Genomic DNA, 12,968 nt, shown 5'->3' with positions numbered 1-12,968 from the left:
GGTTCTGTGGAATTTTACATGTATACTCAATCAGGTTACATGGCCAGGTAGGGAAAACTGTTTTCTTTTTTAAATATGTATCACTTGTTGCTGTAAGGTTCTGGGGGAATTACCTATTAGGGGAAGGCTATAAAGGGTATCCCACATTTCCTATGTTCATGTCCACCCATTGAGGGGAATGGAGGATGTGTGTCAGCCACAAACTGTATTTGTTTTGTACATGTTCTATATAAAAGATTGACCAATATCACACAGTTCAACCTTCAATAAACGTTCGAAACAAACATGTTTTGTAAAATGTGTGCCTTAGGACAATTAATTATTTAGACCAGTAAGGCAGCACGATCGCCTTAGTACGTGCCTTTGAGAGGTCTGTGCAAGCTGTGGGCCAGACGGTTTGATTGTGGTGCGGGTGGCTCTGCCTTTCATCCCTTTGATGCTTATGCATTGAGTGCGGGCTAGTTGGGTGATAGGACGATGAATCATTTACAGTACTATGAAATGGGATCAATGCAGCACTGAATGCTATATAAAACAAGCATTGGAGCTGTCATATGAGAAGTAAAGCATCACACGCCTCAAAAAAGCATTCTTATGCTTGTATATTCACTATATGTAAGATGAAGAGGTGGTGCCAATATGTCAAATGCTCCATAATGCCATAATACGCCTGGTTCGTCATCATGTGTAAGGTGCAGTCTTGCTGCCATTATAGGCCAAGCTTAGCCACACATGTCCAGCTTCCACAGGGGAAATGAAGATACTGAAAAAGATACTTTCAGCTGTAGACACCTTCACCCACTGAACAAGCCTCAAAGTAAATAATGTTACAAGTGCTGTTGAAAAGGGGAAGATGTGGCGTGGGGAAGAACACAGCAGTAATCACAGCCACATCCATAAGAGTGGCAAAGGCCAGTGCTTTTATTAAATGTCAAGACATGTAATTCCTGCACATGTGGAAACTGTTGCCTTATTGATGCATATATGTTCGTTACATGGCATCATTTATGTTCTGATTGCTTACGTTTCTCTGCCTGTTTGGGGGATGGGAAAATAGATGGACAAGAAGTGGAGGAAACCTTTGAAAATGCCTATGGTATGTCATTCTCTAATCCCCTGTATAATCTACACAGTTCCTTGCCCAAAACACGACTATCTGCTGTACCCTATTTTTACTTTTTCAGTCGCATTCTATCGCGTACGCATAGCGAACTACGTATATTTGAAAATAATAGATAAACATATAATTTCTATTGAAATACCATAACTCTCAACCACTCTTTCAGATTGATTTTTGCTATTGCATTATGAATGGGACATTTATTTGCTGCTGTAGTGAATATTCCATATAGATGGAACCCACTTTGTTGAAGCAAATGTGGTACATTAGGTTTGTTCATTAAGTTCATGTAAACATCCCCACCCCCACTTTTTGCCGCATAATATTTCTTTTATTGCTTCTGCACCGTGTGGGATGTTTTTACCCATGCATCCAAGTCCTACCATAAAACTGGGCATTACTGGCATTGAAAACATCATGATGGCCAGAACTCCCCAGAGAGTGCACAGGGAAAACATGAAGAATAGGCTGCCATCCATTTTTGCCTATGTTGTGAGCACAGGAGGGCACTGCCTAAAACCACCATTGGGCTACACACACAGTAGCCTGAAACCATTGGGAATGGCAATGCTGATTGCCAAAAGCAACCCAGAACTGTGGGGAATTCATTTTCTTAATGTCAAAAATGGATGCAATATTGGTGCTCACCACTATCAGAAAGCCGGCGCTTTAAAACCACCAGGCTTTTGTGTAAAACTGAACAAATGAACCCAAACCAGGCCAAGGAAAGACTTGCTAAGAGGTGGATACAATGTAAAACTATATTCTGAAATGACTTGAAGGAAGTAATTATTTAATGTATATATAAAAAAATAGCTGTGGATTTAAAACCACTAAAATCGAAATGTTTTAATTAAATGAGTGACCTACTTTTGAGTGTCACATAGTTTGCAACTGTTAAATGTCATAGTTTTGAACTTAGAATCAGCATTCTAGCTGCATGTGTAAAAAATTGTCAGTTTGATTTGAATGTAGAAAACTGTGTAACAAACATGACATTTAGCTGAAGCCTGGCTTAAAGAGATTAAACTCTGACCACCAGCTACCCCCGACAGGAGTTGAGACTTGCACAACTGCATTCCCAGGCCTGGCTGCCTCCTGCTGCCCCTGCCAAAAGGAGATCACATGGTCCTGTTGATTGAAAGGGGAGTGGCACCTGGGGACGGCAGGGAACTGAACAATGGACCTTCTTTGGGTCAGGCAATTGTTAAATTAGGGGGTCGTAAAATGGCTTCGGCTTGGAAGGAAATGGGAGGGGCAGTGCCTCTGCTAGCAAGCTGAGCTTGGGGGAAGTGGACAAACCAGAAACTCCACCATGTGCTTGGGGGAAACCACACCCCTTTGGGCCAGAGCATAATTTTAAAAAAAAGATGGATAATTCCTAGTACGGACTTGTCAGAATTATATAAGTAATATCATTATTCTTGTGATTTTTCTGTGCACGTTTTAAGAGGTGTTAGGACCCTGTGGTGTATTCTGGGGGGTTGCTAGCAGAAAATAGGGTCTTACTCCAAATGTCTGCATGTTAAAAATCTGACACTTCATCAATTAATGTCCATTCTCCTTGCGCACATTTGTGTAATTTTTGGTAAATGTCCGATATTGGTAAACCGACCAAAAAGCGCAAAATGTTGTCATTTCTGAATCCCAGCTCGCAGGAACATGGGGCTTGAACAGAGACCTGTCTTAATTCATCTGTAATATGTACATGTAATGTCAACCACTTGTGTATCTGGGAAATATGTATTTGAATCAAATATAGATTTATGGGCAAATTGACCAGGGGAGGTTCCTCTGACCATAAACCTACGGCGTCTCTCTGACACTCCATTTCTTCCCCCAATCAAGGAAAAGAGGAAAGCTGGGCCAATGATAAGTGACAGGGGCAGGCTTAGCTAGGCCCAGGCACACACCCATTTTCAAAACACATAAAAAGAGACATTGAAACCCAGGTAGAGAGATTCACATTCCACTTTCTTGCGGGACGCTTTGCCGGGAAACTTCAGACTTCACATCCAGGGATCCAGACTTAAAATCCATCAATCTCCAGAACCTGTATCAGAAATTAACTCCAGAATTTGTAGCAGAGAAGCCTGAATCCACAAGCTGAATCCTCTTCAGCAGGCCTCAAAACCAACCAAACTATTCAACAGCCGGGCGAGCTGTTTGAATTTTTTGCCAGGAACTTTTGCAAGAACCTGTAGCAGTATCCCAAAAGCAGTGCTGTATCCGGAACCATAGAGAACCACAAACCAGACCGTTGTGAGCAGAACCGCTGCTTGACAGACCCAGAGAGCAAGCTGACCCAGATAGCCGGGACTTCAGAACCACCCGCCGGAAGTCCCGTCCAACCTGACCAGACCTTGACGGCTTATTTCAAAAATATAGTGTGAGTACTCACTGTGCCAAAACTAATCTCTTAGTTTAAAATAATCTAATCCAAACTATTTTAGCCTATTAGAACTGCCTCCTAGAATCGTGTCATTCTGTCATCTTTAAAACTGAAAACTGTCATCTGTCATTCTGAGCTTTAAAATTTCAAATCCGAAAAACTACCTTGACTAAATCGGCCGTATCTCCGGAACCGTTTGTGCTAGGAGCGAGTTTTAAAGCTAAGATTCTAGGCTTTCCAACGAACCTAGAACCAACTTGCTACTCCTTATAGGGCCTCCGTAATTACGCTCGACGCATGCGATTAAATTTGCCGCAATTTGACATTTTGCACAATTTCAGCCATGTGTAAAAATCAGCAGCTCCTTGCTTTCCTTTGCTAAAATTCGTGTTAACCTGCTAGTTACTCATAGAGCATTGCTTAAGTGAGCCTGAACTAATATAAACTAGATATCACCCACCCTGAACCCCCTATAGGGAATTAAAAGCCTTTTAGCATATTTTTCACTTAATTGCAACCACATCAAAGTATCTTGCCTGTGTTAAAACTCATACCTGTTTTCCTCTAAGCTTGCTTGAGGGGAACTGAATTATATTTGATTTCATTCCTGAGAACTGTGTGTCTTCTTTCCATCTCCTTATATTGCATAAAGGGGGGGAGTGAATTGTCAAGGAAAAGTGATTACATTGTCTTTTGTTGAAGCCATATCAAGTTATTTTCTGTACTGCATTTCATTCATCATTGCATTTCCTTGAACCATATAAAGCATTCTTTCCCACCTCATTCTTCTGTTCCTATTCATAAGTAACCAAGAACTGTGCTACTGTAGGATTACCTCTTGCTGATTACTGCTCATATTCACAAGTGTACTATCCATTGTCAATTTATTTATAGAAGTGTGATATATATATATTGTTTAATTTTTCAAATAAACCTTTTAAATTTGCAAAACAAGCCTACTTCTTGGCTCTGTGGGGTCAAGGGGGATTCTAAGAGAGGGGTGTTATACAAGGGTTCATCATCCAGATTATAACTTGCCATAAAAATACATAAACAAGGGCTTCCCTTGGGCATCCCAGACAAGGCACTGACTTAGTGGGATTGCTTGATTGGAGTCACTTACAACCGCGTGCTTGCCCCTCACTTGGAAAGCTGCCTCACAGTATTCTTGCCTGCACGACAAGCCATTCCAAGATGGCCAGCTGTTAAATGAGCACTGGAGTGCTTCGTGTTCTGTAGAAGCCAACCTCTGATTGTCCAAGCCCTGCTCTTCTGGATCAATTGTGTAGGCGGCAGGCTAAGCCGGCCTACACCAAAGGGCCCCACTCCTGGCTCCTGCGTCGGCTCCTGGCCCCACTTGCATCCTGCACACCTGAGACAGAGGCTGCATGGAGAGGCTTATCACAGAGCCCACCACCTCACGAGATCACCGCGAGAAAGGAAGCTCCAACAAGCAAAGGTAAGCCCCCCCAGAGACTGTGCAACACTGCCAACATCATCAAAGAAAACATCACTTTTTGCTGCATAATATTTTGTTTATTGCTTCTGCACCACGTGCTTGCCCCTCACTTGGGAAGCTGCTTCACGGTATTCTCACCTGCACAACAAGCCTTTCCAAGATGGGCAGCAGTTACACGAGCACTGGAGTGCTTCATGTTCTGTAGAGCCAACTACTGATTGGCCAAGCCCTGCTCTACCACATAGCCTGCTTCGACTCTGTACAGAGAGTCAGCAGCAAGAGCCTCTACCTGTACCGGTAAAGCTAGCACGTCTAACTCAGTCACCATCCGTCCGTACTAACCACTACACCTTCCACAGTGTGGATTATTGCAGACTTCTCTTCTACCTGAACCACTCCATACGGGCCCCCCTTGGCCATCATTTCTTGACTTCACACAAACACTCCTGATTTCCGTACGCGGTCTTGTCCATGTGCTCATGGAAATGATCAGAGATATGCACGTTGACTTTACTCCACTACCCCCAGGTGTCCCAGTCCAAAAGCAAATCCGAGATGCGTGATATGCTCACTTTGGCCAGAGAATACTGCACTTTGATGTGCTCCACTGACTAACTACATTTAGATGTGTGCCCCTGATTAATTGCATTTAGATGTGTGCCCCTGATTAATTGTATTTAGGTGTGTGCCTCTGATCAATTGCATTTAGATATGTGCCCTTGATGAATTGCATTTAGATGTGTGCCCCTGGTTAAATGCATTTAGGTGTATGCCCCGATCAATTGTATTTAGATGTGTGTCCTTGATTAATTGCATTTAGATGTGTGCCCCTGATTCATTGCATTTAGGTGTGTTCCCCTGATTAATTGCATTTAAGTGTGTGCCTTTGATTAATTGCATTTAGATGCGTGCCCCTGATTAATTCCATTTAGGTGTGTGCCCGTGTTTAATTGCATTTAGGTGTGTGCCGCTGATTAATTGCATTTAGGTGTGTTCCTGTGATTTATTGCATTTAAGTGTGTGCCCTTGATTAATTGCATTTAGATGCGTACCCTTCTTTAATTGCAGTTAGATGTGTGCCCTTGTTTAATTGCATTTGGATGTATGCCCCTGATTAATTGCATTTAAACATGCATCTCCTAAACCCCATTCAACACACAGTAGCCCGTCCACTTGTTCCTAAAAGTCACACTTAGCTGCCATCACAGGCTGCAGCCTCAGTGCATGACCAAATCCCTAGGCCTAGACTTAGCCCTGCCTGGCCCCACCAAGACATGGGCAACCAGAAGCCAATGATCTGCTTTGGCAACCTTCCTCAGCATGTCACTTTCAACTACAAACACACATTCACCTTAAAAATGTCAAACAACCTCCCAGACTCCCACACTATCCCTCCAACACTCTTCTTGCCCCATGCACGCCAACCTAACTCCTCATTTATTCCACAGGACATACAATTTAAGCTCACTCCAAGTCCTAGTCAACTCTGACCCCTTGTCACTCGGAATAGTAGACTAGCATCTCACCTAGCTACATGCCAGTAGTACTTCCAATCAACACCCCGTCGATCACTTGGAGGAATGCAAACCTCAACTCAAGAGCCACCTTCCCCACCACCATGAGAACATATCAACAACCCCATCAACAACCCCATCCTGTCCCTTACCATAACTCGAATGCCACCACCCAAGATTTAACTGCTACCAGATGTAACACAAATGGCTCCACCCCAGATTTGACTGTTGCCAGATGTAATTTGAATGCTACCTCCCATGGTTTTACTGATGCTATTTGTAATTTGAATGCCACCATCCCAGATTCAACTGTTACCAGATGTAATTTGAATGCTACCTCCCATGGTTTTACTGATTTGAGGTGTGATCTGAATACCACTGCCTTGGGTCTCTCCAAATCCAATTCCCACAACTCTTCTCTGCCAAAGCCCACTACCCCAGCTCTAGCCATAACCTCGAACACTTTGATCCACTAGCCCTTGCACACTGACTAAGCACTGTGATCAATCCAGCCCCCAGAGATAACGCCAGCTTGGAGGCAACTACACTCAATGGCGTGTCATTAATGCCAGATAGCTCCATGCACATGCACTAGATATCACCAGGAAAGGCCTAGACTTCCTAGCCATCACTGAAAAATGGCTCCATGCAGCAGCCGGCCCTGCACTCTCCCTTGCCATCCCAGAAAGTTACACCATCTTCAGGACAGACAGACAGGTCTCCAAAGGAGGCAGAGTAGCATTCATTGCTAAGAACCAACTCCCCATGACGGAAATCCCTAACCAATTGTTTCAATCAGGTGACCTACTCTCTATCAAAATATCCTTATCCACTTCTGTAACCATGACATTCCACCTTGTATACAGACCCCCAGTTCCTGTGCTTTCCTTCGAGGAAGATGTTGCACAACTATTATCAGGGAACACTAAGCCGTGCTCCTGAATCATACTTTTAGGTGATTTAAACCAGAGGCTCAACCGATGACAATGCCTTCGCCCTCGCTAACACCATTGAAGCTTTAGGTTTCACCCACTTTATCATTAACCCTACACACAACAAAGGATGTACTCTCGACGGGCTGGCAGACTTTAACTGCAATACCAACATCCTCTCTAACAAACATGCCATGTCCTTGGTCTGACCATAACATCATCTCCTTCACCATCCCTAAGAACACCTCTACAGCTACTACCCCTCCCATATACCAGCGACCCTATCCAGAAATATTCACAACATCACAGCAGAGAAACTACTACCTTTGATGCAACCCATTACTGAATACTTAGATAATTCTGCCAATGACCCCTCCACTATGGTAGAGGTATATAAACAGATGCTCCTAGCCACTGTTGACAAAGAAGCGCCACAGAGCATGCGTAAACCCTAACTCCTGGTACATCCCAAACCTGAAAATGTTGCGCAGTACTAAGAGATCTGCTGAGACCAGCTTGAAAAAATCCCCCACAGAATCTAACAAATAATTCTTTACTGGTGCCTCCAAAAATTATAAATATGCCATTCTCCAAACTGAAAGTGCCTCTTATAATGAGAGAATTGCCAATGCCAGCTCTGGCACTAAGGAGCTCTTCACTATCCTACGAGAACTTGAATCACCAGTGCCACCTCAAGAATCATGTCTTAAAGACACCGCCTGGTGCACTGATATACAAAAGCACTCCTCGACAAAATCACCCTACTACAAATGAAAACTGAATCCAAAAAGAATAACCTAACACCTTGCCAAATTCATCAGGACTTTATACATGCACCCCAGGATGCCAACACACAACTCGAATTTGTCCCGGTCACAACAACAGAGGTCTTAAAATTGATCACAAGCCTCAAGCCCTCTAGATGCCAAGGTGAAGTTTGCCCACCCTCGCTCATTAAAGAGTGCACTGCCTAATGTGCTCCATTCATCACAACCTTGGTCAATGCCTCATTCGCAATGAGCACCGTCCCAACCAACCTTAAAGATGCGTGGGTCCTCCCTTTACTGAAGAAAGCTACTCTCGACCCTAACATCCCTACAAACTACTGTCCCATCACAACCATAACTTTCCTTCTCACAATATTGGACACAGCAGTTTATCTGCAAATCCAAAACCATCTGGAATCTAACAACCTCTTAGGCCTTCACCATTCGGGTTTTACACTGACAGCCCTCCTGGATCTAAAAATACAAATGGATGAGATTAAAGATAATGTCAATCTAGCACTCCTCCTCCTACTGGACCTCTAAGCAGCTTTTGATGTAGTTAACCATAAAATACTTCACAAATACCTCTCCCCAGCTTGCCACTTTCAGCCAAAGCTATACTTTGAACACAGTCCTTCCTAATCAACAGAACTATGAGGGTCTACTCACCTACCGCAGCAGCACTGCCAGCTTCAGTCAGCTGTGGAGTTCCTCAAGGCTCCTGGATCGCCACTACACTCTACAATATCTTTATCAAGCCTCTATTCGACCTTCTCGATGACTCGGGTATCACCTACACTAAACATGCAGACGATACCCAACACATCACTATTACAGGTACGTATGACACAAACTCAAAATCACTAAATAAAATGTACCAAACCATCCAGCCCTGAATGGCCTAGCATAGCCTTTGTTTAAATGATGAAAAAACAGAGTTACTCCTCATAGGCTCACAAAACTGTCTAAACAAACTCTGCGACTCCTTCAAATCCTTTGATATTGATGGGATCACTATCAATGTCTCTAAGGAAGTAAAAACCCTGGGCATTTATCTTGACATTTATCTTGATTTAGCACTCACCTTAACCAGACAGGTCAACACTACAGCATCGGTGGCAGCTTACACCCCAAAACTCATCAATGCCTGTAGACCATTCCTCTCAACAGCCAGCTGAATTATACCTGCCAGAGCTCTAATCCTTTCCAGGATAGATTATTGCAATGCCCTCTACACAGGCTCTAACAACTGCAACATCAAAAAACTTCAGGTAATTCAAAACAATGCTCTAAGAGCAGCCCTTAACATCCCAAAAAATTAACATATTAGCATGGTGAGACGGAATTCTGACTGGTTGCCGGTCCACAAACGGATCCTTTTCAAAACCCTCTCCTTGACACACAAATGTCTATCCAACACAGCCCCTAAGTACATATCCAACAAACTCACCAAAAAACAATCTAATAGACCCACTCGCTCAGCCCATTTGCACTTAGTCACCATACCCAGATTCAATCGGCAGAAAGCAGTGGGTTGCAGCTTCCCAGTGGTAGCTGACAAACATTGGGACGCTCTTCCATTACCATTAAGATCTGAATCCTCCTGTTGGTCTTTCCGTAAAAGTTGAAATCCTGGCTATTCACACAAGAGTGGCTAAAATAGCTTTCTCTCACAATCCGCCTGAAATAACTACTATGACCAGAATTTTTAACCTTATGCATTACTTTGAATTCTCACCAGAACTGTTAACCATTTACATTACTCAGAATTTTTACACATGCATGTATGTACTTTATGCTGAACTGTCTCTACAAAAAAACAGCACCCAGATGCCTCAGGGTTAGGTGTGCTTTACAAATGACACCATCAATAAATAAGTAAATAAATAAATAAACATAGGATTACCATATGCACTGTGTAATTTGTTTATTGTAATACATCTCATAGAAATAGTTTTTAACAAACCGCTAAAATGCATGCACATTTTGGTTTTTCACTTGAACTATGTTTTACTTTCAGAAGAGTAATATACATATCACGTTAATTTACTTTAGAGATTGTCAAAGAAAGAAAATCTATTGCATAGGTCTATGGTACATGTGCCTTTAAGGCAAATGTGTCATAGATCAGCCATCTGTGAGAGCAAGGCCTCTCATCAATCATGAAATACACCTATTAAGCTGGACTGCTCTACAGGAGCACATGCTCAATTTAGGAAAAATAAATCTAAATACATTTTATTAGCGTAGTTTTTACAGTCTCTTTCAACTGTATCGGCATGAGTGGGTCACATGCAGAAAGCTCTGTTTTTCACAACACAATGGGTTAAAGAATGTAAGCTCCGGCCAGCTTCTGACCCTTTGACTTATTAGAGAACCATAACATCATATCTCTGTGTGTCTGATTCATATCATAGTGCCTAACTCAGTGTTAAGCCAATTTTGAAATAATTAAGCTAAATGGAGCTCCAATGCACCAGACAATAATTTTAATTGCACAAATAATGCAAATAATGTTTTCAACAACCATCATTTTGCAAAGATTTGGTTATTTTCAAAATAAAAATAAAACATACCCTAGTGAGCATCCCCCATAGTTTTCAAATGAATCACGATATGGTCACATATATCATTGATAATACATTTACAACGTTTAATAACATTTTCATATTTCATACTATGGGGCATGCAGCATGGCTATAGATTATTGTGGGGTTTTAACCATCTATATCTAAATAACAGGATATGTTCCTAACATAAGTTATGGAAGGAACATGGATTTGGGTTCAAATATGACCAGACCACCCCTTGTTATATTGTAAAATAATTTGGGCCTATCCAAATAGAGGGGTGTATCACTGGGAGTGTCAGCATTTGAAGAAAGTCAATGGTATAGCTTGGCCAATGAGGACATTTTGCATCTAATGACACTTCATGGGAATCATTCATCAGCTACACAAGCCCAAAAACCGAGAAAGTAGGGAGTTCTGTGATTATTGGCAAGACTGCAGACAGGTATACCCCACCCAAAATGAGCAGCGCTGCTGCTGGATTATACCTTGGAATTACCCGGAGGAACTCCTTAAAAAGACACGTGGTCCAGAGGAAGCCTGATGCAGAAAACATTTACCAAACTATAATCAAATTCCCAGAGAAGGATTTTGGAAAAGGAGGGCAAATTGGAGCCTAGCTGACTGGAGGAAGCTGCTGGAATTGTGATGTCCCACCTGTCCTTCGCTTTTTAAAAGACAATCCAAAACATGAGTATAACTAAATACATATATATCCTCAGAAATCCTTTACCAGCTAGGTAATTGGATGCGAACTGGGGTGTAAGGGAAGCAATAGGGGAAGTGATTTAAATATGATACCATAGCATTTTCAGCATGAAATACACCTTGTCCTTTCAAAGTAACCAAATAAATTGATCCCTGTGTTTTCACAGGTGCATTTTAAGAATGGAACTCGGAACATGTGTACAGAATATTCACAGTTTACAGAAGATTATTCAACTTTTGACCTGTGGAAGCCATAATTTATATAAAAAGATACAGTTTGAGTGAAGCCACACTATTTTAGTGGAAAAAGAAGGGGTGTATTAAGTTATGTATTTGTATTTACTTATTGTGCATATGTAAGGCGCTTGTACATCAAGAATTTGTGTTTCAAATCTCCCACAGGGCAAACAGGGCAGGGAGCATCGGAAGAAGATGCACATAGAATAAACTGATGAACAAGAAAGGGGCAGTCTTACTAGGCCTTGTGAGCATTCAGAACATGCAATTTCAGGGAGAGACAAAGAACGGGAGAAGGGGGTAAGTGCTTGCGGTTCCACACAGGGAAGTGCCAAGGAGTTAGTTTAGTCTGTCCACTTCCATTCTTAAGAAAAATAAGCGAGTTTAAACAGCCATTCCCATCTTTCAAACAACATTACGCAGAAAAAAATTAATCTGCATTAATCCACCTTATAATGCCAAATAGGATTGGGGGGTTACTTTGTATCCCTTCAGAGAATTATAACTTCAAGTGTGTGATTTTAACTGAAACAATATTTGGTACTCTCCAATATGCAAGAAAAGTTCCCTAACCCAAGCCTATAAGTTACTAGTACAACACATCACGTTGTGTATTTTACATATATGCTTACACCAAAATAAAAGAGAATCGCAGAAGTATTCAGGGAATGAGAAAGTTATTTTGTGTATTTGATGCATACATTCTACATTTCTCTAATGCCAGTACTTGTCAATGACTTGGGAAATAAAACAGTGAAATGTCTATTTTAAATGTTTTTCCTATGTCAACACATGTTGTTGAAAACCATGCAGGTTATTTTTCCCTCTTGTAGATAAGTTGCCTGTGATTGTATAAGATCGTGGGTCACTTGCTCAGCATATAGTTAAGGGACCACAATTGGTTTTGATTTACTATTTTAATAAAACTAAAGATTCAAATCAAATACAACTTGTTACTGGTTCCAGAATGTTGAGGTTCGATTGTTGTTATTGGAGCTGTTAGATCAAGTGTGCTCTCCCCATACAAAAAAAGTTTAAAACTAGGATATTGAATCACTCTGCACTGCTCAGTAGACACTAAAATTGCCAAGTGACAACAAAAGTGATAAGCGGATAAGAAAGCAAGGTACATTGTGTCATACACCGTGAAGATCTTTGTGGAACTGGAAGGTCCTTGTTTCAAATTCTGGTTTGTCAACTTAGCCTTTTCGATAAAAGTAATACCATAGAGGTCTGTAGCAGCAGTGCTTGCAATAACAGGGTTTTGAG

Source organism: Ambystoma mexicanum, chromosome 7q (assembly GCF_040938575.1).
Source record: "Ambystoma mexicanum isolate Mex_15411 chromosome 7q, UKY_AmexF1_1, whole genome shotgun sequence".
Lineage (NCBI taxonomy): Eukaryota > Metazoa > Chordata > Amphibia > Caudata > Ambystomatidae > Ambystoma > Ambystoma mexicanum.
The sequence above is the reverse complement of the archived record's forward strand: the minus strand, read 5'-3'. Positions refer to the sequence as shown.